Below are 24,984 nucleotides of genomic sequence, written 5' to 3'. Positions count from 1 at the left end.
ACTCTTGAGTTTGAATCTCCGCAGAGTAACTACTTCTCCCCCTGAAATGCTGATTCGCCCTAGGTCATGTCTTCAGTTTTGATTCTCCAGCTGTAACCAAATAATGATGCAATAAGTAAGACTGTCCAATTTTTTCAAGGTGAAATCGATCTTTTTGTGGTGATAGCTCTGGCAAAATCGAGCCACATGCTTCTGTTATTTCACCTTCACTATCAAATAATTATGATTTGCTGTCCAATAAATTGGAAAAGAAACTTTTTCACCTTCCTCTTCCTTGTAAAAAATATATCCATGAAAAAAGAAGGGGAAAAAATGTCTCCTGAAATGTTGATAGAATAATAAGTCACATGAGGGGCATGGAGGACAAGGCGCATAAGTGCACTTTTTGCTTATTCGAGAAATACAAGTTTGAAGTTTCGAAATTACATAGATCCTTATGGCAGAAAGAAAGTTCAAATTGATTTTTTGATCATTTAAAATTGGAATGCGGAAGCAAATATTTGGTGCATGCGAAAATATGTTTTACTTGAAATCATCAATATCAATATCTTAATTTTTTAAAAAAACTGCACTTATGCGCCTTGTCCTCCATAAGTCCCTCTAAGATAGTTATTGCTTATCTCATCAAAAATTATTTAAATTTACCGAGTTGGATAAACATTTCTATTAATGTTTACGAATGGCTGGCTTTATACATAGACCGTCTAGGTCACAAACAACCTAGAGCAGAAGATCTTGGGGCGACAATAAGAATAGGTGGAGAAAAACGATGAAAGGAGGTAAAGCGCTGCCGCTAACAATGTGCCACCGTTCAATGGATCGAGTCAATAGGAGAGATCGGACAAAATTTGGAAACTTTAAACGCTTTTAACTACTTTATACAAAACTTGGAGGTTCTAAAAGTGGTTTCATTGGTTTCCTCATGAAATTTTCTGTTTGTAGGTAAAAATGTGACGAAATAAACATCAAAATTTGCAGTTATAGTCAAAAATTTCATGTCCGACTTCTCTAATTTACTCGATTCACTGTGCGCCGGTACGCTAGGCGGCGGGGCAACTTGGCGATTCAGTCCAGGAGAATCAGATGCAAGATGATAAAGACCACAAAATAGTTGATGAAAAAGTCTGAAATTACTCATAACAAAATGTGCTGAGTACGTAATTTACGAATGGCATCCCCTCTCCCCCGCCCCTCCCCCCATCGACAAGTCGTTGGGGTAGCTAAATTTTGACGGCATACATCGGACGGAAACGAGGTAGATCCGGCCAATGCCCGTCCGATTTCCTTATTCAAGGATCCGAGACTAATGCCTAAAATCCTAAATTCATGAACGTAATAATTTGAAACAGAAGATGAACAGCTAAGATTTTCCTTCACTTTCGCAAGATACCACATCACATACATACACCGGAGTCCGAATAATCGACTTCAGACTTCAGAGTTCAGATACCAAAATATCACAAGAAAAAGACTCAACATTCTGGGCTCTAGATATTCACTAGGGAAAGGGTTCGGTCATTTTTCTCTAGCTTTCATAGATCCATGCAATGCCAAATTTGCCAATATTTCGGGTGTGCCGCTGCTTTCACAGAGAAAAGTGCATATTTAATTTTTTTTTTTTTGCGTAAAGTTACCTTTGAGATTACTCTCTTATAATTCTTGGAGAGCTCTGAAGATTTCAATAATAATGTAAGTCTGATAAATCATTCAGAACGACCCCTAAACATTGTAGTCCTTTTGCAGCGCCCTCCCCCGCCCCTTCCAATATCAAGGGCTTCGTCTAATGTGTTGACGTCTCCTCCTCTAGTGGGATTTTTTTAGAGGATGTAAAATTAATTGCCCATTTTTGTCTTCTCCTTGGGCTGTTTAAATATTAAGTTGGCTGCTGCTGCTAAGGAGGGATAGGGTCAGAGCTTTCCTCCGAGAGCGCCTGCGCGGGGGGGGGGGGGGGGGGGCGAAGCCTAGTCTTGCCTTGCGTCATGCTTCCCACTTATAAAAGAAAAATACAAGAAAAATAATGACTAGGTAAGCAAATTCAAATGCAAATAATATTTTTAAGCTAATTATCAGATTTTTCTCTGGCATATTCTAAAATATTGGTGGGAGAAGGGGGGGGGGGGGGGTCAGGCCAGTCTTACATACTTCAAAAGTGGAGGGAGGGGTTAAAAAGGGGGCTCAAATGCCTTTCGTAATATTATTTGAACGGTCCAGGGGAATAAGCACATGTTAGTATGATCGCAATATTTATCCGGCCAGAGTGCGAAGTCACGTATCTCCCTCGCGGTGTTTCAAAATTTCCGCTATTAATTTATTATTGCGAAGAGAAACAAATCAACTTCCCAGTCTGAAAGTCCTACAGAATAGGGAAATCAAGGTAATTTTCAAGAAAGTACGTCGACATTTCACAGAGGGAATAAATATGACAGGAAGCTTGCAACGTCGTAAACGGAGATACGTGGTTTTGAAAAGTAACAATGAAGTGATGCATTTTTCGGCTGTACATGTAGACCGCCACTGATATGCATGTCTTGTGAATTAATATCCCATCAGTCTGTGAGTTTCATTGTTCAATTTCAAACATGTTTTTTTCCCGAGAGAAAATCTACGATGAAACTCAGATTTAGATTTCCACCACCGGATGTATCATTCATTTCGGCCACCAAGATTCTTGATCAGTGGAGAGGAAGCAGAATGAGGGGCAAAAGTTATCTTTCTCTCTCTCAACCCTCCCCCTCCACCTGTTGTTGCCCGCTTTCCGCCAGGCAACGCTCTCTCTCCCTCTCCCATGCTCCGCGACAGTCCGCGTCTTGTCTTCTCGCCAGTCTCCTCTAACGCTTCTCACCATCAGTTCTTCGAGAGTTTTCGCACAGGTGCATACGGACCATTCGACATTCGTCTAAGTCGCCTAACGTTTCACTTTTCTGGCATGCACTATATTTTCATCTCGTGATGAATTTTTAGCACATCTCTCGACCTGAAGTTTCGCGTGCGAGTTTTTTCCGCCGTTTACTTTCAGTGTCGCGTTTCGGGAATCGTGGAGCCGGCCGGTTTAGGCTTCGGTTTTCATCCTTTCGACCAACGCGTTTTGTGACTCGGTGAATGTGATTAGTGTCAAGTTTGAGAGTTTCGCCCTCATTCTCTCACTGTGAAATGAACTGAAAGTGCGTATATAATCTCGTCTGTCCGTGTACGATTCGTGTGGAAATGCTCGCGAATGTTTTCGGGACTCGAAAGACATTGGATTTACCTGTCGTGATTGTTTTGTTGCTCACCACGCCGGAAAACTTGGCCTCTCACCTGTGTTACAATTTGGTTTGGTGGTTCTGGGATCAAGGTTTGAGATACCTACATTAACCATTTACTATTCTGATCTAAATTCTGCCCATCTATTGAGTGATTCATTTTTCAATTATGTCTCAGCGAATTTTATCCAAGTAGGCCTAAGACTTAGGTACCTAATCATGTTTGATCTCATTTCATCTCTTCTTTCTTTTTTCTTCCTTCTGTCTCTCTACGTAGTTTCCAATCGAAAATTTAGGTAATGCAGTATGCAGTTGCCTAAATTAGCCAGGCAGTTACCTACTAAAGTGGTCGAAATTCATATTTTCTTAACTAGGTTAATATTTAAATGCATGCTGTGGATGATATTTCATTTTTAAAATTCCTTCCTAGCCCTTTCAGCCATTAGATAGAATCATCATTTTTGCAGTGAGGAGAACCTCATGAAATATTTTTGAGCAATTGAAGTTGATCATAAGGTATCAACTTCTTAAACTTCCATTGGCTTCAAATTTTTCTTACGGGGGTTCTTTTCGAAGGAGATGTATTCAAGACTGTGCGTGGGTTTTTCTAGAGAATCAGGTGAAATTCACGTCTTGGCAGTCCCTTTTCATTCAGCAAATATCAGGAAAATGTCGGAAAAATGGTTGAATCCCTTGGATGAATATAATTGTCGTTGAAAACTCAATATTCCGTGAAAATTATTTCGAATTATAAGACTGTGCGTGGGTTTTTCTAGAGAATCAGGTGAAATTCACGTCTTGGCAGTCCCTTTTCATTCAGCAAATATCAAGGAAAGTGTCGGAAAAATTGTTGAATCCCTTGGATGAATATAATTGTCGTTGAAAACTCAATATTCCGTGAAAATTATTTCGAATTGTGTCTTCTCAAGTATCCCGCCCATTCCAAATTTTTAGGATACTTCACCATCTGTCACGGAAATTTCAGGGCATAACATTTTTCAATCCTGTGGCTATTCGTTCACGAGAAATTTCAAGAACATGTACCTATGGTTTACAGTCAGTGTTCTTTCAGTCCCAATAAACCATAATCGTAATTTTTGAACATCGCAGTGGAAAAACATATTCAATATTCGACCTCAGTAATTGATGAGAAGTCATAGAAAATTCCTGAAACCTTGTTCAAGTTAAGACCTAGACCAATTCGATCAGAGTCAGAGTTAATCAGGGAGAGAGAGAGAGAGAGAGACCGAGCTGATCAATCCAAGATCAAGGAAGTTTCCCGCCTAATTCGGATGGAAGGCTCATGAGCAGAATCGCGAAGGTTTTCGAGCGTTTTGATTGACACTATCTTGCAAGTGCGAAGGAAATGAGGTGGCGACGACAGGGTGCAAGCGGCGAGCCTTTGTCTCGCTCACGTAACCAAGAAGGCACCGGATGTCTGTGTTTCTGTGTCTGGCTGTCTGGTCTGGTGGTCTAGCAGGTAGATAAGCACCCTTTTTCTCGGAAAATAGGCCCGCCCCGAATGATTTCAGCAGATTTCATCGTTTCATCCGCCCGCTTTTATCATTCCGTTCGTTCGGCGACTTGTCTTTGCCTTGTGTCTGTCTGTCGAATTACGTCCTTGTCTAGCAAATTCACACTTCCTCCCCCCTTCATCAGCACACGTTTTTCAGAAAAGTGCCGACTAACTATTCACAACTCTTGAATCTCGTTCGTCACTGCACTTCTTCCATTCTCATTGTTTGTCATGAAATTCATGATCTTCCTCTGTGGAAGTTAGCCGCTCCCTCCCCCCCCCCCCTCCCCTCGATTCCTTGCTTCACTGGATAGTAGTTAGGTGGCTTTCGAATTCAACTTCAAGAATTAAAGCACCACTTTGCCGTGCCCAGGAAAAACGTCGTTTAATGAAATATGGATTATCTGAGAAACTTGTGGATATTCTTCATTGCTCAGAGATTTTTGTTCGCAATTATGTAATTAAAGTGGCTTAGAATCGTGGGACAAACACCCTTCATTTCTTTAAAAACCAGCTACTTATTTCAAAGACTTCTAAGTGCTTTTTGTCTTTCGTACTCAGAGGTTTTTAGTGGATTCATGCTTTGAGAAGAAGAGTCATATCGGAAAATTGCCACATTTTCTTTGCTACATCTGATGCAACTATTTGTCTGTTCATTTCGTTCGTCGCGATTTCTTGTAATTCCTATCGATCGTTCCTGGTTGAGGTGCCAAGAAATCTTGAATTTAGCGTGCGGATTTATGTCTTTCCACCGATTTTTTAATTTCATAAAATTGCTATGTCTCCAGGCCATAGGTTTTATCATAGGTACACGTTTTTCTTCTCATCGTGCTCTGCTGCTTCCGGCTTACCCATATCCCATTCCATCGCATTTTTTACTTCAGCCCTTGAAATTCTGCCATGCAACCGAACCAAAAGTTCGGTTGGTCTTTGTACATATATCCTAGGTGTACAAGGTGATTCGAAGGTTGCCATTTTTGGTATCGGAGTGACGTGCGACTTATCGCATCAATTCGTCCCATAATTTTAGCTTAGTACTTGTCATTTTTTTCGAATTTCGAAATCGCACTTCTGTTGTCATGAGAGTAAAGAATTCATGTAGCAAATTTGACAAAGATATTCAACGTATTAAAGGCAGCGTTTTTTCAGAGGAAAAATATAGCATTCGAGTGCAGTTTGGATATCAGTATCGAATGCTATATTTTTCCACTGAAAAGGAACCCTGCCTTTAATACGTTGAAATTATTTGTCAAATTTGGTACAGGAGTTCTTTAGTCTCATGACAACAGAATTGCGATCTGAAAATTCGAAAAAATGACAAGTATTTAGCTGAAATTATGGTACGAATTGATGCGATATATCGCACGGCGCTCTGACACAATAAATTGCAACCGTCGAATCACCTTAACTTCCTTCTAATCTTTACTTGTTTTCCAATTTTATTTCTTTTTCTCTCTCTTTCCGTCCTTCCTTCCTTTTTTGTCCTCTTCTCTCTCATTCTCTTTTTTTTCTTTCTTCTCTTTTCTTTCCTTGTTTCTTTTGTCTCTCTATTACTTTACTAGCGCCCCCCCCCCCCGTTTATGTTTGAGGTTAATTTTATTTTCAAGAGGAAACATGAGCCGTAATTTGAATTTCAGGCCGAGTGGCGCCCCCAACTTTTACGAGTCGTCTCAGATTGGCGAGTCTGCCTGGTGCCCACTTGCTGGGGTCCTTTAATAACACGAGGTTCATTTTTCATCGAAGTTATCTTAAGAGCAAGGATCAATTTATTCGTCGAAGATTTCAAAAATCAATTCTCCAGAGTTTTCTGAAGAGATTTATGGGTATAATACATGACGCTTTATGCTCAAACACATTGAACAGTTCGACCTAGAGTTTAACTTGAAATATGACATTAGGTGCTATATTTCAAGTTTTAAAAAAAAAATGCAGGTCGAGCTTTTTGGTGTGCTCGAGAATAAAGTGTCGCGTATTATACTTGTCAATCTGCTTTTCAGAAAAATCTGCAGAATTGATTTTTGATATCTCCGAAGGATAAATTTTTCCATGTTTTCGAGATGTCTTTGATGAAAAGTAAATCCCGTGTTATTTTCCCTGACGGTCCTAGCAAGTGGGCACCAGGCGGATGAGCCAATCAAAAACGACTCGTAAAAGTCGGGGGTGCCGCTCGGCCCGCAATTTGTATTCCGGCTCATGTTTTCTCTTCGTCTGTTTACGTATCATTTTATTTTCTCTCTTCGTTATTTTTATTTTTTTGATTTGACATCGTGAGTGGGTGGACGCTTGTTCCTCCCGCTTTTTTCTCATGTTATGTACATGTGCATGTTGGGCGAGACGAAGGTGCATCTCCACAGTTCATCCGACGGTCGGACGAACTGTGGAGATGTACCTTCCGACTCGGGACGTTGGGGTGGTGGTGGTGCATGTTTTGGTGGTGGTGAGGGTGTGTTGGGGGGAAGCGAGCCGAAGGTGCGTCTCCACGGTTCATCCGACTTTCTGATGGATGGTCCGCCAAGCAATCCGCCGGGCGCTCTGTCACCCGACAGAGCGCCCAGGGGGTTGTTTGACGTATACCCTCCATCCGACAGTCGGACGAACCGTGGAGGCACACTTTCGACTCGGAGGCTCTCGCTAAACGGACGAAGAGCGAGCAGACCCCCATCCAAGGGGAGGTCACCAACGTCCATCGATGCTTATCGGTGAGCATTGATGAGCTCCACTCGGACGGGGATCCGTTTGCGATTGTCCGTGTAACGGGGGCCTCGGGTGGCCATGCGTATTGTGGCGCAGAGGCCCGGGGGTTGTTGGGGGACCGTCCGCCGGAGATCAGCGCCAGCAGGTCCGGGCAGGTCTGCGGATGGGATCCTCGCCGGAGCTGCACGAGCGGCGGTCGTCGTTGCACGCCACGACCGCGAGAGGCAAGTCGCGATGAATACAACTCGGGTTCCCGGGAACCCGGGTTCAGCGGAACCATTTTGAGGCCTTATAAGATTCACCTCAAGGCCTTATACGAATCACCTCAAGGCCCCATACCCAGGCAGGCCCGCCACATCCCATCTCGGGCCCTGGTACCAGCTTTAAGGCCCGGGCCCCAAGCACGGGGGGGGGGGGGGGGTGTTCCGAGGGGCATCCAACGAGAAATTGACGAATTTGTCCATAAATTTCTTCGGAATAATTACGTTTTTTTTTCTACTTTCAGCACAAAATGCTTGCAAAATGCATTCAAAACACCTAGAAAATTTTTATTTCCGGGGGGGGGGGCATATGATACTATTTTCAATTCTAAGGGGGCCAGGCCCCCCTGGACTCCCCTTTCGTTTATCTATGCCAAGGGAGTTGAGCCATGAGCCATTGAAGTCGAGGATGCCCAGACTGGGGACTCTAAGCATCTGACGACGGAAGAAAATGAAACGCATTTACTGAAAATATCCTTCTGCACTGAAAATCTTGAAAATAGATAGAAATTTTCCAGGAAGTATACTTCTTTGAAAATTTAAGAAGGAATTTTACAGTGCCCTAGCGTGTTTTTGAAAATTTATTCACCTTTTTGCGAAATTTGTAGGGTAAATTTTTCTCTTTTTCTTACGAAACAAGGGTTGCATGTAAATTCGGAGTGGTTTTTCACGGGCAGCACGGGCCCGGTACCAGGGACCCAGTATCCCCCCCCCCCCCCCTTGTGGCGGGCCTGTACCCAGGCACCCACTATAAAGACTTAAGAATATCTAGCGTAATGATAACGAAGCCTCTATATTCCACGGATATTTGCGATTTAAGAAACGCAAAACCCCAGTTTTCTGCGAAAATTGGTACCGGGGATTCTGCGGATAATTCCAACTCACGGGCGCGGACCCGAAACTTAAAATCCCGGATACTTGAAAGGATGAAAATCAGAATTTACATTTTCTTCTAAAAAAAAAAAAAAAAAAAAAAAAAAAAAACTTTAAACATCAATCTGCAAAGAACTACACAAATTTTGGCTCTATGGCTCAAAATTTCAATCGTTTTGAAGTGCAAAGAAAGTAGTAAGTTCAATACGATAATTATCGGAGCTCAAAATAGCCCTTTTTGTCGTCTAGTGGAAGCAATTTTGAAAATTCACCTACCGCAACCCTACTCATGTATTTGCTCACTATTATGTGCATGTAGAGTTCGATCGGATAAAGAGGTGAATAATTCCTCTTCCCCTGGCAACGTAAGCGCCTTCTTCCATTGCGATTTCAATTTTGAGAGCTTTCATTTTTAGTGCGAAAGTTCTTCGTGAAGAAAACGAGCTAGCAGTAATAACACGTTTCTCGCGAAATCACACACTGTGTAAAGAGACTTAAATCGCAAATATCCGTGGAACACAAGAGCTCTGTTGTAAAAATATCGCACAATATTACCATACTTAATTCTATTTTAGCCGTATAGTTGTAAGAAAGTACTAACTGCTCAGTTTTAAGCAGTGTGAGGAGATGAAATGTGACGATGCGATTCTACCAAACCTTCCAGTTACAGTCATAATTTTAGTAATCATTTCAATGAATTCACATTGAAATATTTGTCTAGATTCCTCTTTTTTACTTGAGCTGAATTTTTTTTGCCATGAACTGAGCATGTATTCTAATTTATATCTTCGTTATTTGCCTGAAAAATGTTGAAGAGGAAGAATGAAGGCATTACTCTCATTAGGAATGATCCGTTGAAGTCATGGATACCATTGCAGCATATTCTCATTGTTGACTATTCTAAACTATTTATATCCATGATACATATAGTAATGCATTTTAGAGCTTTAGAAATCTGCAGTTGAATCCTGCTATCATGCTTACCGTGCTTAATTATCCTATATCTAGCGTTGCTGTCATCACCGCTTCATTTGAATCTTTAGCCGCCTAATTTCCAGATGCTCCTTAAAATCCCATTTGACTTGAAATCTCCTTTACATCACCTTAAGAGAAATGCACAAACTGCATAGCCGAAAAATATAAACACTACAGAATGACATCTAAAACCATTAGGAAACACAAGGCTTAAATGTTTAAAACGCAAGTAAAGTAGGTCTTTCAGCTGCGCAAAATACTACAGCAATTGTTTTGCATCCCTATTTCAGATTCTAGTAAAACGTAAAAATAAATCGAAGAACACATACTTATTTTCACTAAAATTAAACACTATCGCAGTTAGTTTCACAAAAATTAATCAAGCGCGATCATATTATTTCTTAGAAACTACGCTTTTTCAATGCGTCTCTCGGAGACCATTCATTAATAGTCTCATCTGTACAGAAAGAGAATAAAGTTAGTTAGATTTTCTTTAATTTTCATTTTTTCTTATCACTTTAAAAGGCATTAATTTATAAAAGAATGTTCAGTAACTCCATCGTAACAAGTTGAAAAACCCTGACTCCACGAGTTGAATTATTCTCATCGAACACAGTGAAGTCAGCATGAAAAGCATATTAGCGCCTTCTAGACTATGGAAATACTTCACGCATTGCGCCAGAAAGCACGGCCGCACTAGCGCCTATAAGATACTTCGCACGTTGCGTGTACACCATAGCGGTGCCCGTTTTAGTAGTTAAACATTCGTAATTTCTCAGTGTATGAAGATGGGGGGGGGGGGGGGTTTAACAACACGGAACGTGTAAAACTGAATTGGAGTTATAGTTAAATTTATTCGAAGACCTAATTTGCCATGTTCAGGGAATATGAAATTGTTGAGTCACGATTGAACTTACGCCTCTCCTTAGCGCAGAAAGTAAGAAAATCGCACTTATTTTATTTTTCAAGAGATTAAATAGACATTTCCACCTAAAGATTTAAATCCGAATTTTTTTCGACCCAAACTCGACAAAAATCGCTTCACTGAAATTGCCCCTGTGGATTGATTTCCCCTCGGATGGTCACATATCTGTTTAATTTTAACTTGAAACTCAGATGATACGAATTTAAATAATAAAAAAAACTTCAGCAGAAAACAAATGACGTCACTGAAAGAGTTAGCTTTGTATATATTTGAAAGAATATAATGGAAGCATTCGGATTATGTTAATTGCAACATGCCTTTTAAAAAAACTATCCTCCTTCCACTTTTGTACTCTCAATCCTGATCGCGGACGGATACTTCCCACTTTTAAGATATAGGTAAATTTCACAATATTTCCCTCGCAATTTGATCGATTGTAAAAAAAAAAATTCTAAATGAAAAACTTAGATGAACTTTGATGATATGAACTTTGATGAAAATGAACTTCGAAGGAATAGACTTGGACATCCCAAGCATGCCAAATTCTAATGGGGTAACCCTTCACTTTCTCGCTTTTTTTGGGGGAAATCGTATAGATTTTACAAGTCTGTTCTAAGTCATAATATTGTGAGAGTGTGCTCGCAGTTTTTTTTTCTTTTTTCTTTCCTTTTTTTTTTTTGCAAACATTCGCGTTTTCCGCTCTTTTTTCTTCAGCCATGTTTCTTCGTATTATTTTGTATCACATCTGGCTCAAATGCTCGTCAGGATCCTTTCTTAAGTAGTCCTCCTTCACAGATGCAATTGCTTACTTTTTAAAGTGATCTACTGAATACTCATATTGCCGATCGATGACCTATTCTACAACAGAAAATAAAACTAATAAGTTAACTATACCCCTCACATTCATCGTTTCTTATGGAACACACATGCAAATGAACAGCTTACCTCATTCGCAATAGGTTTTTAATTTCATCTCGATCTGTCTTAGCCAACAATAAATTGATGCTGAAGTTGTTAAACACTTATCCGTGGGCGAAACTTAGGAATTTTTCGATGGAAAGGCTCTTCTCCCAGTAGGGCCTAACACCGAGAAAAAACTATGGCTTATAAACCTATTAGAGGTAAATATGGAACACCACTAATAGTAGTACCTCTACATATAATAATAGCACATATACCTTAGTTATGGTACGGGGTACCTTAATTAGGTACAGAGACCTTAGTATGGTTCACAGACCGAGAATCATTAGTTTATTTACGACTATTATAGGTGTTCCATATTTACCTCTAATAGGTTTATAAACCATAGTTTTTTCTCAGTGAAGAATGCACCGGAAGACATCCCACGATGCGGATGTGCAGGGTCTCTCTTGACTTATAAGAGGGGTTGAGAGAATTTTCCCCTTTAAATCTTGGAAATTTAGTCGTCCTTTGGAGGCTAATTAAGTGAATTTTTACAAACTTTAAAATCGAAAAATTTAGTGAGATACAGTTTCAGAGGTGACGGAAATGTGATGCTTTTATTCCGCAAGTCCGTCCCATTTTTCTAGGCCGCCAAATGGAATTATTCTGGGGCCGGCCGGCTCCCTTAGTTTCATCCTGTTTCCACCCATTATGTGCAAATATTGTTTACTAGCTTTCTAACTTTTCTAACTTGATCTCTCTTCCTCATCCGATGATGTTTTACAGTTTTTTAAATGGAAATTACCACGAGTATCTCTTTGAAAGAATCTATAAATATACGTGAAAGATTAAAGGAAATTCACAAAAACTTTAATTGGACAAAATTTTTATTTTTTTTTTTTCTAAAAAAAGAAAAAAAAATTAAAACACAAGTTGAAACTTCGATTGATATTCTTCATCAAGACATTTAGTTCTCCGAGCCAAATGCTCTAACTTCATTGGAAGAATCCGCGGTTGCGCGCAATAACGGCTGTTGAAATACGGAGGGTTGGTAGTGGTATTGAAACACGACTTCGCATTTTTTGCGCTCAAAATTTTTTTGACTCGTGAGTATACTTCATATACCTAATGAAAGTAACTAGACGTATGTTGTCCGTTAGTCAGGGGGTGAACGTGGGGACCAAAAATTTTGGGCGCCAATGTACTAAGGTCCATCAGTACATGAACCGGTCCATAATTGGTGTTTTTAGCGCGATAAACTGGCCCAAAATTACCCAATCTATCGACGGGTCCTTCGAAATTTTTCTCACGGTGTTCCTGTCTACTTTTTTATTCCCGTCGTCAGTAATACTTTTTAATCGGTTTTAATATTCTTATTTCACAAATAAATAAAAAAAAAAAAACTCTTAAAAGGCTGTTACAGTTACCAAGAAAAAATTGAGAACAAAATCAGCTGTTAATCTCTGTGTATTAGGACTTGTATTGCTCTCACAGCCTGGCCGAAATCACCGCACTGCGTGCGGGTAGAGTCGAAACGGGCAGTGAGGACAATGATTGAACGGGTCATTTGAAGAAAGCGTCTAATCGCTGAATTTTCAGCAACAGATTTTTTTTTTTCCACCAAAATTGTAAACATTTTAATACTCGCCCAATCTCTCCTCGTGACCGTGGTTTTATTACCGATTGTATGTAGAACATTGGTTAATTTTTTAAAAAAATTTGAACATTTTCAAAGAAATAAAGTTTTTTGTATGTTTTCTAAACTTGAATTTTGACGGTTACGTCCTCTTCAAATAACCCGTTTAATCTAAGCGTTAGCCAAGGAAAAATAAGTGGTAATGGGTCTTAGGGTATCTATTTTTATCTCCCAGAAAATCTAGTAGCTAGCACCGGACTCCTGAGAATGTAACCGTATGTCTAGATCTACTAGTTGTATGGTTTTAACGATCAGGAATCTAGTACTGGCCAGTGGATTTCCTAGGGAGACAATCGAAAACACAGGAAAATGCGGAAACAAGGCTAAAATACAAAATACAAAGGCAGGACTATTGGTACCTTACGGCACCATTATTAACTGGAACATTAAAAATGAAAAATAAATTAAAATCAAAATAAAAACCAGCAAACGGCGTTACATGGTGAAATTGGTATTGAAATCTATATATATTATAGGTATATCTATCCTTTGGAGTATACATGCATATAAAATATAACCAGACGGTCTATTATTCACATCTCCTTAGCCCTTTTTATTCGTGTTTAAGAACTTAGGAATCGCACTCACAACCTGGCCGAAATCGCCGCACTGCGTGCGGGCAGAGACGAAACAGGCGGTGAGTGCAACTGCAGCAGTGCCAAAATTTGGTACTTAGGTGAATATCAATAGGACGTAAGTCTTTTAATATAAATCAAATTCGTATCACTGTAAAAGTCCTCGTTTTGCGGAAGTAAAACATCTACCCGGTATTTTCATGAAACATAGACGTTTCCCCCTAAATTTTTGCAACTGTGCTTTTAGCTAAAGATTAAGCTTGAGCAAGTGTCCTCTGAAGATCGTCATGTTTCGCGATAGCTTCGCAGTCAATTTTTATGAAATGTGAAAGGAAAAAAAAAAAAAAATATTTCTTCAAATATATTTTCGATGCAAGTCAATCCCTCCATGTAATATTCAAAAGTTTGTATTCTTCTTAAAAAAACTAAATTGAAATTGAGGAGGGGGGGGGGGGGGCATGGGAAAAAAATTTACTTCTATGAATAGATTTTCGAATTCCCTTGTCGAAACGTATCTCATGTAATAGAAGACATATTTCTCGTATTACCAGCAATGGGGCTGTTCAAGTATTACGTAAGGCATTTTGGCCAAATTTTTAAACCCCTCCCCCTTCATTAGCTGAACTTCCGTTTAAAATAAAAATAGTTCCTTTTTTAGACCATTAGGTTCTGAGTTGGAATCCCAGTGGTGGCGACAACTTTTCTAGGAACTGACGAGTGGATCTGCAGAAACAGACTCCACTCGGCCTTAATCCCTGAAAATTTGACGTAAAATTACTCGGAAAACGTGTAATGAAGCCTGAAATGTAGCGGATATTTTTTTTTTTTTAAAACAAAAATCTCTCTTTTTTTTGTTAGTCCAACACGTCCCGGTTCGAATCCCGGTAGTGGCGACAAATTCTCGAGGAACTGACGAGTGGATCTGCAGAAACAGACTCCACTCGGCCTTAATCCCTGAAAATTTGACTTCTAATTATTCAGACTGAAATATAGCTGAACTTTTGTTTAAAACAAGACTAATAGGTCCCGGGTTCGAATCCCGGCGGTAGTGACAAATTTTCAAGGAACTGACGAGTGGATCTGCAGAAACAGACTCCACTCGGCCTTAATCCCTGCAAATTTGACTTCATATTATTCAGACTGAAATATAGCTGAACTTTTGTTTAAAACAGGACCAATAGGTCCCGGGTTCGAATCTCGGCGGTAGCGACAAATTTTCAAGGAACTGACGAGTGGAGCTGCAGAAACAGACTTCACTCGGCCTTAATCCTTGAAAATTTGAAAGCCTGCAGCATTGACGTGTACTAACCCCAAACCGATCCTCATTTATGGTTGCAGAATCCTGATATGGATTAAAAACCGCTAGTAACTTTTTACAAAAGTTCCTTTTTTAAAATGGAAAGTTTCCGGAAGACTGAGCTTAACCCCTTCCCCTTCGTAAGATCCAATTAGACAATTTCTTCTCCGCTATGTATGGTTCACGTAATACTTGAATAGCCCTAACAATCTCTCAGGGTCGCATGTTGAAGAGTCCAAACAAATTGAACTTTTTAGTTGTACTCCTGCGGCGTGCACTGAAGATTGCCTAACCTTTGGGGGCTGTCGGCGGAACTTCATTATTCGTCCCGCGTTTAAAAAAGGATGAAAGATCATCAGTCTCACTTGAAAATGAAAGGTGTTTTTTATGTATCTCATAGGGAACAGTTATGATTGCCTAACCGTCAGGGGCTGTCGGCGGACAAGTATTTTAATCCCGTGCTTTTTAACACCGGACCGATTTTTTTAGTAGGATATTCTCACGCGCTACTTTTTGATGACTGTGAAGACTGATATAGATAACCTGTTGAAAAAGACGTCACTTAACTTTGCTTCGAATCTTTTCATGAGTTTTTGTGCATTTCATCAATATTTCATCTACGACGCGTCGCTGAATATTTTTCAATACCACACATGTGTTTTTTAACATTCCTTTCTTCACAATATTAAAGAAGTATCTGATTTTGCTCTTGGGTTTACCCATTGTTAAGTTTTACCTCTCTTTTCATTAATGACTGCAGGAGCGGGCTCGTGAACTTGAACAGGGGCCGATTAAAAAGTTAGCTTAGATTGTGTGGCTCGCGTATCGAAAAATTTCACGGCGTTGTGTAACACAGTTGATGGAATATTTTCGTGAAAATTTAAATCTCTCTCTCTTTTTAAGCACCCTGTGCCTGTGTTTGCTCGCCTATATCCAGCAGGGGCTGTCTGCTGTTTTTCTCCAAGTAACTAAGCACTCCCATCGTGAATCCCATTTCTCTCGCCTCTTCCGATTTATGACGTTTTCTCAAGTCGCCAAGTTTGATCCATACGGACCTCTCATCATCGTTACTATCGTCATCATCGTCGTCATCATCATCATCATCGTCTCGTTATCGCTTTCCGTTCAGGATCAGCCGCATCAATCTCACCTCCTCGCTCGACCCCTGGAAATGAGATCAATTGAAAAAATGAAAACTCGCATGAAATCACTCGCAATTCAATATTTCAAGGGCGCAGCGTTGGTTTTCGTCACCAGCTATGGACCCATAAAAATTCTCATGTTCAGGAGACTTCGATTCATTTGACCACTACTGCTAAATCGTTTTTCAGGATGCGAACGATTGTAATCTCTCTATTTCATGTCAACGCGATCGTTGAATCATCTAGAACATGGAGATACACTCAGTGCATCAAACGGACAACATTATCAGGATTTTGGAGCAACATTTCTGTACAATGCATACATTCCTGATGAATGCTCACTTATGAATCCTATGATTAGCTTTTTCTACGGATCGAACGATCGAGCACATTCTCTACGGCTGCAATCAATAGAAATAAGTTTCGATCGTATCAAGACTTCAAAATTTCTCCAAGTTGATGAACGTTCGGTTCAAATCCCGAAAAATCACGCAGAACCTCAGGATACACGCTTCTTACCACACCGGCTCATCATTCAACAATAGTAAGAGCGCTCACTGATTGATCTCTTCCGCACTTCTACAATGTGGAAGCACGACGGAAAGAGTGTGGCGTTCATGCGACGGTCCCATGTATGCCACCCGGTCTACGGAGATTAAGCCCGATAATCGCCGAATATCGACAGGGTCGTGACTCCAGCAAGACGGAAATCATTCGAGTAATGAAAATCGTACAGATTTAAAGAATGAGATGTGTCAAATTTCACTGGAACATTGTGAAGCCTATCGAAAGTCAATTTTATGAGTCACCATTTTGAAGTCATCGATGAATCGATCATGATATTGCAACACGAAGTGCGAAGTAATGTACTCGAAGAAGTTAGATGAAGTCGGGTGAAGTTAGATAAAATTGATGAAGTCGGACTTGAAGTATATCTGCAACATCGCAGGCGCCACGGGCACTGCATGTCGGCTTTGTTGTTTTGGACCCTCTGACGATTACCCGAACTGCTGCATCAGCGTTTTTAATTTGTATCAATAGTGGCGTCAGGTTTTCACGGAACTGACGAGTGTATCTGCAAAAACAAATTCTACTCGGCCTTAATCCCTGAAAGCTTGAAAAGTTTGCGAGCGTAGATGTGCCAAAAATCCTCTTGATGTCTACGGACAATAAATCTCTGTAATGAAAAAGTGCTAAAACCTCAGAACAGACTCATTGGGTCAGATCTAATCGCTGAGTTCTTTGTTATTTGACGGAACGAAACATTATACTGTTTAATTAAAATAATCAACGGAATACGATAAATTTGAAGTACAAGTAAAAGAATTTTCATCTTTCACACAAAAGGAAACATGATTTTGCCAAGCAGTTCGATTGCCAAGATAAAAAGCTGACACCTTTGAAAATGTGGCTCATCACGGCACCAGGTTGAAGAAATGATTTTTTGTACTAATGCAAAAAGTGCTGGCACCCCCAGATAGACACATTGTGCCAGTTCAGAGCGCAGTGCCCTTCGAGACATTTTTACTGTTTAGTTAAAATGATTACTCAATGAAATCAAATGAACGGGACTCAATGAAATCAAATGAACTGGACTCAATGAAATCAAATGAACTGGACTCAATGAAATCTAATGAACTGGACTCAATGAAATCAAATGAACTGGCAGTATGAATTTTCATGGTAAAAATACCAGCTATCCTTGTGGGCGCACCAAGCAGGCTCAGTTCCTGCGAACGATGAATTCATCCGCTCCACATGGAAGAGACAGTCATAATGAGAGTCATAAAGAGAAATCATTGAGTGGGAAAATGGAGCTGATACTGACACTTCGCGTGGACAAGACGGGAGGACAACCATTGGACGAGATGATTCCTGGAAAGTTGGCTCGGATGGAGGAAGGAGATGAAGATCAACGAAATGAAAAATGCAACGTGGAGAATGTGTGGATAGGAATTGTGGCAACGTGAGGACGAAAGGTCATAACGGTGGCGAAGAATCTGGGGTTGATGGGAGACTTTTTTTTCAATGTAAGTGGTAGGAATCCCGTATACAGAACAGACAATGTAAGAAGGTCATTCATTAAATACTTTAAGCTAAATTTTGCATTTTTCGCCCCCCCCCCCCCTCCTCGCCACGTAACACTTGAGCATGTAATAAAAATGACTTAACGTTCTCGTTCAAAAAAAAAAAATTAAAAATTAAAAAAGAAACCAAAAAAAATGAAAAAAACAAAACAAAACCAAAAAAAAACAAAAAAAAAACAAAAAAAAAAAAAAACAAAAAAAACAAAAAAAAAAAAAAAAAACAAAAAAAAACAAAAAAACAAAAAAAACAACAAAACAAAAAAAAAAAAAAACAAAAAAAAACAACAAAACAAAAAAAACGAATGGAAAAACTTATATGAAGAACAAATTATAAAAAGAAAAAATTAAAAACAGAAAAAGTGAAAAAATGAAGAAAAGAAAACAGATTATGTATCTTTGTGGTGAATGTATTTTAATTTGTAAGTGAAAGTCTGTAACTCAGAGCTATAGGATTGTGCTAACATATCTTTCATTTTAAGACTTCTTGGAAAATATGACTATGTACATACTCCCCACTCTCTCTCTCTCTCTCTCTCTCTCTCTTTGGTAACTCGATCTTTATCTTTAAATTCATCGTCCCCGTTTAGGTATGTCAACCAAGTTTTTCAAAATTTCCACCAGTTAGCAAGCATTCTATAAATACCGGTATTTTAATCCTCCGAAAGATGTTTGTTACGATCCTTTGGCTCTGAGTATTGGAATAATGTATCTCGATAAAAAAAAAACAGTAGCCTGCAATAGCCTGCATTTTGTGAACGCAATTTGCCTTGGAAACTCACAGAGTGAACAGCTTTTAGCCTTTAAAGTGCCAGAAAACTGGCTTCTTTTTACGACAGTTATGATTTCAGCCACGGTAACAATGCCATTTTATTACTAAGGTATGGTAGACAGGCAGGAATATCGGGAAATATTTCGGTGGACCGATCAATACTTAGCTTTACGTAATTTGGATCGCGATTGGCTCCTTCTCAGACACGACAAAATAAATAAATAAATCAGGCCGGTTCAAGTATTGATGAGCAGACACTCGTGGTCATTTTTCGGTCGCAGTCCGCTCTTTGTTTATTATTGAAACCGTAATAATGATTACCACCGAAGTACAATCTTTAGTAAGACTAGAAATTCAGGCTTAATTTGAAAATGGATCTACAAATCCTGAAAACTAAGATTCACTCTACTTTGTGTATGCACTAACTATACTCACGTTCTAACTAAAGCACAGCTTGCGTTGTGTATCACGTTTCTTACAATTGCACCCCATGTTTTTCAACAGCCTTTTACTTGCGACCCTATCAGCAACGTATCCGCCAATAAAAAGTATCATCACTACATCGTGCTACATCATTACTCCGCGCTCTATGACACCTTTCCCTCACTGTTCATTACTTATTACGTGATAGTTGTGAATTTTCCCATTTAAAAAACTGTAAATATGCATTATTTGTCAAGTACGCTCAAGTATCCGTCAATGAAAGGTATCATCACTACTTCGCAACATCATTACGATGAGCTCTATGACACCCTTACTGTCTTATTACTTATTACGTGATAAAGTTGCGAATTCTCCCATTTAAAAACTGTAAATTTCATTATTTGTCACATACGTTTCGTTTTAGAGATCTGCCAGGCCACCGCGGTTTTCATGATTTCCGCGGCTATCACTTGAAAATAGTCCGCCCCCGATTTAGCCGGCTTCATATAGATGAACTCATAGGATCCCGCAAAACGCCCCCGAGGGGTTGGGCCGCATAGCGGCCAGGGGGCGTACCCCTCTATCTATAAAGTAACGAGTCATATCATTAGATTTTTCTCTAAATTTATTTACGTATACCTTTACAATTTTATTTTTTTATTTTATTTTTTACCTTTGCATCTCTAAGCATCAAATCAGGAATAGGCGCGGTTTTTTTTTTTCCAAAGAATTTTCGTTGGGTTAGTATAGGTAGTTCATTTCGCGCTATCTGTGAAGTTTGGATCCTAACGAGCATTGCGAGTGCAACAGTTTAGTACATAGTACCTATTTCACTTATGGTGTAATTTTATGTTAGAGGAACAAGGAGAATGACTTTCATTTTAATAACTTTCTAACCTCCCCTATTTTTTCCTGCTTATAGCTACATATTTAAAAACTAGTCGTCTAGTGAATCGCGGGATCTCCTTTCAAGTTGAGTACTTGATTGTCTCTGACTTGACTGAAATTGGAATAATCGTAAAATCTACGCATGCATTAAATAATGCCTATTTCCGTGTTTCCAAAAATGTTGAATGTCTGCAATTCTTTGAGACTTAAAAATAAAATTGTTCACATTTTTTATGTCGCCGACCGCAGTGTTAGGTAAATTCACCTGTTTTATGAGCTTGAATATTTAGACCCTCCTAAACGTTTGAAACTTCCCCAATCTGAATTTAGATTGCAGGTACGCAAGGTACGTTTTGAGAGAAAGAAGTGCTGTTTTGAAAACTCCCCATTTTTTCAAATTAATGTTATGTGATGTATTGCGAGGAATACTTGTAGTATCCCGTAATTCAGTCGAATTGCGGTTATTTTAGTTTGAATTAACATGGCGAAGGAAATGACAATCGTTTGCTGGGCATCCACACTTTTTTAGCAGCTCCGAATGCTTCCGTTTTATTGTGTTCAAGTGTAAATATTGAATCGAAACACTACAAACTATCATTATAATTGTGAAATAATCACATTTATTTTCATCCTCAAACTAAATTTTTGCATTTTTGAATTGTCAACTATAATTTTAGGCCCCTGCTTAAAGAGCAATTCTAGGAGCAAAGCTTTAGGAAGCCAAATAATACTGAATCTCCTTCCTCTTTTAGATGAAATTCATAAAATTCAACATCTTTTTCGAGACCTCTTTTCAGTTTATTTCTTACGAAGAACATACTGTGCGTCATTTTGTTACGCACCTTCATCTCGTATTCCCCCGCAGTTATTCATAATCGCAGCTATAGAAAACTTTATTATTTTACAGTTTCCCTGTGGTTTCTCTTAGGTGTGATGTATCGTCGGTCAAAAAATGATTGATGAAAACTAACTTTTCATTCAAAATTTTCATTTACAACTAATCCGAATTCTTACCCAAAACTAATGAAGTTCAATCTTGATTTCATACTCTGAAGCTCCAAATATACCACTTCTTTAATGCATTTCTTTCTGAGCACCTCTGCATCAAGCTCTAGAATCAGATTTGCGTCGGTTCTTGATGATAGTAACCTATGAAAAGGCAAAGCAGATAAAGCAGTGAAAGCAGTAATCAAAGCAGATAGCGCAGGCAATTTAATTTAATTTAAAAAAAAAAAGGAATTCAGAAGCAAAAAACGGAGTAATAAGTACCGAGAATCATAGTTGTAATTCAAGCCGGCATTTTTCTCCTTGAATGGACCAACTAGCACACCCGCGAGTGCGTGTAGTGAAAACAGTGACCTTTGAGTTTTGTTGGAATCTAGACAACTAAACCAACTGCCTAGCAAAGCGTGAAGTATCGCCGAGATTTGAAGGCGCTCACTGCCGAGGCTTCGCTTTTGAAGTTTTTCTCCATGAAACCTTAAATCGATTATGCAAATTATCGGAACTTAACGAGTCAACGTGCATGCCGGTTGATCGCTCACTGCCTGGATGAAATACAGGTTTACGAATGCTCATTACAATGCGTGAATCGAGTTTTAATAATGTGTCCTCTTTGAAAGAAAATATAATGCTTAGGAATGATCATTGAGTTCTGTAACCCGACATACTTCTTCGATTTAATGCTCGCATCGTCCATCTTAGCTCCTCCTACAATAATGCGAATTTTGCAAAAATTCTTGGCCATTTTACTTTAGAATGATTAATAAATTGAGAAATGAAGCAACAAATAAAATCATGAATTGAATTCAAACTTATTACTGTTGACTAGAAACACAAATAAAACAAGTTACTTTTAACTGAAGGTGCACTTACCTATTTTGATTGTTACAACCATATACTTATTTTTACCATTCTTTCCTACTCCGTCTTTTTCATAGTATCGTTTTTTTGAAAGATATCTTCGATTCCACTAGAATCTCAACGGTGGGTGCCTGGTCTGTAAATGAGGCTTAAAAGAGGTGAAAATTAAAATTGAAGGCGCGTTTTAGGGCGCGGCTCCGTGCTGCGCTCTAGAGGAAACGCGACCAAGAGCCTGAGGGCCGTGTTATGTAATAGTCGTTCCTGTTGAAACTCCTCTCGAGATTCGTCAACCTTTTCCATTTTTTAAAACATTATATTACTCCATTAATGACGGAACTTCATCTGAGATTTCCCCTCATGAGAGGACCCACAAGGAAAGGAGTCACTGAAGGAACGACTAATGAACACGGCCCTCGAGGTGATTCTTTCAGGGGGGCCTCGTAGGTTCCGCTGCAGGAGCGACTTGCATCTCGCGACCGTGGCGTACAATGACGACCGTCGCCGTCAGTTCCGGTAAAAGTGCCTCCACACGGTCCGTCTGACGGTCGGGCGGACGGCTCGCTAGACGGTCCATCGGGCATTCCGTCGGACGGCACTCTAACGATCTAACTTTACTTTCAGCCTGAGTTTTTCTACTATGGAACGCCAACTGTGTCAACATTTTGTCCTAGGGGTGTCAAGAAGGGCCATGATGCGGGCGTAATGTCATGGCCAGAACCGGGGGAGGGGATGCATGCCTCCCCGATCGCCCGGAAAAAATGTGGGGGGGCTATCATGTCAAGGAAAGCTAGGGAGAATAGTTTCTGATGAGGCCCTGAACTTTTGCTACAAGGGATATTACACCAAAGTTTACGGGGTCATCACCCACTAGCCCCCTAAACCAGTCCACCTCTGCTCTTCTCTTGATAGGCGAGGGTTAAAATGTCAAATGGGGCCCCGAAATATTGCCACAAGAGGCATTACACCAAAGTTTAGGGGGTCATCACCCCCTAGCCCTCTAAACCAATCCACTTTTACTCCTCTCTTGATAAGCGAGGGTTAAAATGTCAAATGGGGCCCCGAAATATTGCCACAAGGGGCATTACACCAAAGTTTAGGGGGTCATCACCCCCTAGCCCCCTAAACCAATCCACCTTTACTCCTCTCTTGATAGGCGAGGGTTAAAATGTCAAATGGGGCCCGAATATTGCCACAAGAGGCATTACACCAAAGTTTAGGGGGTCATCACCCCCTAGCCCTCTAAACCAATCCACTTTTACTCCTCTCTTGATAAGCGAGGGTAAAATGTCAAATGGGGCCCCGAAATATTGCCACAAGGGGCATTACACCAAAGTTTAGGGGGTCATCACCCCCTAGCCCCCTAAACCAATCCACCTTTACTCCTCTCTTGATAGGCGAGGGTTAAAATGTCAAATGGGGCCCCGGAATATTGCCGCAAGGGGCACACCAAAGTTTAGGGGGTCATCACCCCCTATTTCCCTAAACCAGTCCACTTCTGCTCCTCTCCTGATAGGTGGGGGTAAAAATGTTAAATGGGGCCCCGAAATATTGCCATTAAGGGCCCCCTGCGAGGCTATGCGATCAGAGTATAAAGATGATCATCTTCCTGCAGCTAGTCCGCTTCTCACAAGGCCCTTCTTCGAGCTCCTGGGACGATAGTTGATATCATACACGCTTCTTAATGGAAAAGCATGAACGGGTTTGACACGGATGGCGCTCCATAGTTGAAAATCCTACAATAGGATGAAAGTGAAGTTAGGTCGGTAGAATTTCGTCTGACGGAAAGTCTGAAGGACCGTTTGGTGAGCCATCAGCCCGACTGTCGGACGTCGGATCGTTGGACGCACGAGTAGGAGCCATCCGCGGCCCCGCCCCGACCGCTGGCCGGACCTCCGCTGGATAGTGTCCCCTTAAACCCTTGGGCTGGTTGCTGCTGCATTTTTACTTTAACATGGTCACCCGCCACGGAAAAAAGAGGGTCTGCAACACAAGAGCTACCTTGTGCTTCAGACGCAAACTTCTTTCTTCCGTGGCAGGTTTGTTTTTCCTTCTTTTCCTTCCTCTCCTTCTTTTCCATGCCTCTTTCCTTTCTCTCCTTCCTTTCCTTCCTCTCCTTCCTTTCCTCCCTCTCCTTCCTCTCTTTCCCTCTCCTTCCTCTCCTTCCGTTCTTGTATTGTATTTTTTATTTTGCTGTGTTTCTTATTTTTTATTTACCTTTCTGTGTAAGTGTAGTGTTTTTGTGTCCTGTTTGTCTGTGTAGTTAATGTTTTTCTTCCTTTTTCTCTTTTCTTCTTTTTCCTTTTTCTTCTTTTTCTTACTTTTCTCTCTCTTTTCTCTCTTACCTCTCTTTTCTCTCTCTTTTCTCTCTTTCCTCTCTCTTTTCTCTCTTCTCTCTCTCTTTTCTCTCTTTTCTCTCTCTTTTCTCTCTGTTTGCTTTTTTACCTTCTTTTTTTCTCTTTTTTTTGTTCTCCTCTTGTTTTCTTCGTTTTTTTTTTGTTTTAGCGGATTGAGAACTATCCTTGCACGGAAAAACAAGGATCGTTGCTCTTACAGTGCTCGAAGTGAATTCCAGGCTCCCAGTGCAGCATTGTTTCCGAGATGAGAGAATTTTTAACTGAAAGGTTACAGTGTAACTAAGAATAGAAAAGGTTGAACCTGGAATATTCACTATGAGCATTGCAAGATCAACGATCCTTTTTTTCTCCGTGTATAGGGAGGAGAGGCTCGATGAAACTGAGTTAATTCCTCTACCTCGCATTCACACACTCACGATGTCAAGTCAATTTGTCTTCTTTTATCAAGATTTTTATCCTAATAATTTTATAATTGATTTTTTTCAGCACCTTTCTTCTAATT

General features: G+C 40.0%; 1 protein-coding gene across 2 annotated transcripts in view; it reads left to right on the top strand.

The window, feature by feature from the left end:
* The first annotated feature begins 2,221 nt into the window (after nt 1–2,221).
* The window catches only part of LOC109031771 (uncharacterized), a 209,334-nt gene continuing 186,571 nt past the window's right edge, over nt 2,222–24,984 (top strand). For both annotated transcript variants that reach the window (XM_072300209.1, XM_072300208.1), the window contains exon 1: nt 2,222–3,334. The gene's annotated coding sequence lies outside the window, so the exon portion shown is untranslated. The remainder of the gene's footprint in view (nt 3,335–24,984) is intronic.

Source organism: Bemisia tabaci, chromosome 4, assembly GCF_918797505.1.
Source record: "Bemisia tabaci chromosome 4, PGI_BMITA_v3".
Classification (NCBI taxonomy): domain Eukaryota; kingdom Metazoa; phylum Arthropoda; class Insecta; order Hemiptera; family Aleyrodidae; genus Bemisia; species Bemisia tabaci.
The sequence above is the reverse complement of the archived record's forward strand: the minus strand, read 5'-3'. Positions and strand labels throughout refer to the sequence as shown.